At 36.6% G+C, this 2,679-nt stretch overlaps 1 pseudogene; it reads left to right on the forward strand.

Annotated features, from left to right (window-relative positions):
* Positions 1-913: 913 nt before the first annotated feature.
* LOC102483607 (vomeronasal type-2 receptor 116-like) overlaps positions 914-2,679 on the forward strand; it is a 21,777-nt pseudogene continuing 20,011 nt past the window's right edge.

Here is a 2,679-nt window from a genome sequence, read left to right on the forward strand (position 1 = left end):
CATGATTCCCCCTGCTCACCCCACCAGATGCTATTTTGAGGTTCCAAACATAGGGAAAATATAAAATGCTTTAATCATGGTTTATTAACCTACATAGAAACTAAACGACATAAGGGATACATTCACTTATCCTGGGTTATGAAGGTGAGTGTAAGCATGGGGAATGTAACTCATTATTGAGTACAATTCATTCTAATAGTGCCAAGGGCATATGATACTAATATTCTTCTAAAAAATTGAAATATTTTAAGTGAAATACATGTTCACTATCTTAGTCCAGTTTTTTCATGTTCTATTTTTAAATCCTGAAATTACTTTGTATAAGTGTACATTTCGTTAATTTGCCTATATATACATGTTTGAAAGTTCACTATCTTAGTCCAGTTTTTTCATGTTCTATTTTTAAATCCTGAAATTACTTTGTATAAGTGTACATTTCGTTAATTTGCCTATATATACATGTTTGAAATGTCTAAAAATGGTGAATGTGTGCACTCTTCATTCACATTCTTAAAAAAAGTTGTAGTCTTCTCCATATATTAATGATTCTCCTTTAAAATCACCTTTGTTTAGGTGACACCATCATCATCCAGCTAAAAAAAAACAACTCATTCCACTAACAAGGCCCTCAAACCCCTCTTCATTGTTGGATACATTTGCTTAGGTAGAAAGAAAAATGTTTGAAGATTTTTTTTTAATTTCTATTTTTTAATACATTCTATCACATTATTTAGCTTGGAAAGTGAATATTTAAGCCCTGGGAACATTATTCACACCAGCTTCACGTACCAGTGCAGGAGAATCTCTGAATGGCAGCATAGGCTTAAACCTGTATGTCTTGTGGCTTGACTGAAGAGTGTGCCCTGAATCACATGACTTGACTGTACATCCTAATGCTGTCCCCTCTGTTTAGGTTCACATGGAAGAACTATCAGTATGTATTGGCCTTTTACTTTGCCATGGAGGAGATTAATAAAAGCCCCCATTTGCTACCCAACATTTACTTGGGTTATGATTTTTATGATACATTTCCCAGTGACAGCAGAACTTTAGAAAATTCTCTGTTTTTGCTGTCTGGAGGGAATCAGACCCTGCCAAGCTACAACTGCCAGACACAGAAACAACCTGTTGCTATCATAGCAGGAAACATGCCATTTTCAGCACAAGTTGGAACCCTTCTGGAGCTCTACAAAAGCCCATATGTGAGTGGGTTATCAGGTTGGGGAATGAGATTTGGATAGCTCCTAATGCTATTTCCTCACATGTGAGAAACAAAAATGTGGAAACTGGATTTACCTACCCCTGGAATCTCTCAATACCTCTCTTGGCTGATAGATTGGACACAATTTGCTTAAACAGAGAAAAAAAGTCACAGGAAATTTTTTAAGTGATGAAATTGCTAACAGTACACAGATGACAGAAAGAGAGAAAAAGAGCAGTGTTGAGCCAACTGGTAATATGGTGGTTAATGAGGCTGAATCTCACATGGCTGACTGCATAGTTCAAATTTTAGTCCACCTGGCAGCTTGCTGTATTCCTCTCTCCTTCTGTCCCTCTCTGATCAAATTTAAAATTTAATAAATAAAGTTAAATAGAAAAAAAAATAATCTGGATGGCTTAAAGAACACACTTGGTATTTGTGCTTGCAGTTCTAAAATTCCAACAATGGAAAACATTAGGAGAATGGATGTTGGCATGACTGTCACTTATGTGGTTATTTTTCACTTTCCCTCTCTGTCTTTGTGTCAAGCACATATGATTCAATTTTCCCTTTAACAAATTAAAATAGTACAGACATGGAATCTCTTAAATTTCATTCAAATTTCTGTTGATGGCCATTACATTTAACTCCCTCTGAGAGGGATATTGATAGTAAACTTAAAGATGTCTCCTTGAGACCAGCAGTTGGTGAAATGGCTATGTCGCTGGACTCTCATGTAGTCGACCGTGTTTCAAGTCCCAGACCCAGTTGCTAAAACTCGCGCCAGGCATGTGTGTGTGCGTGCCCAAGATCCCAAGAAGGGATTGTGGTGCGGCCATACCCCCTGGCGCGGGGGTGATTTCTCGCTTTCTGTCTCTGTCTCTCTCTGTCTTTCTGGCGAATATGCACTCCCTATAGCAAAAACCTCTAAGAAAAAAAATTGAAAAAAATGGTGTCTCCTAAATACTATGCAGCAAATATCTCATCTCAGAAGAGAACAATATCAGGAGGCATTCAGAAGTCAATAAGATACAAAGACATGAAAAAATTTTTCATTCGTTGTGTCATTGAACAAAGAAAGGACATTCCAGCACTGGAGATCATCTAAATTGGGTATGACTCAGTTACAGTAGTTGAGGTTTACCAGCTCCCTCTGCCCTTCCTCATATCCATGCAGGTAGATCTCTTGAAAGAACTTCAGTTACTCTCCACATAACAGCTCTCCACCTCAGAGATTCTCCCAGTTAAACTGTCTCATAAAAGTTTCAATTTCAGGAGATATTACTGGCAAAATTAGCATTAGTTTAGGATAATCATGCTCTTGAAAATTAACATTTCAAAAATATCATAGAGGCTAAGTTGTATGTTAAGGCAATGTTATTCTGTGGTGATAAAATACAGTATTAAAAATTAATATAGCATTTTTCTTTTTTTTTTTAGTATTTTAAAGGCCTACTATACTGTATGCTAAGATACAA

Source organism: Tupaia chinensis, unplaced genomic scaffold (genome assembly GCF_000334495.1).
Source record: "Tupaia chinensis unplaced genomic scaffold, TupChi_1.0 Scaffold141099_1, whole genome shotgun sequence".
In the NCBI taxonomy this organism is placed as follows: domain Eukaryota; kingdom Metazoa; phylum Chordata; class Mammalia; order Scandentia; family Tupaiidae; genus Tupaia; species Tupaia belangeri.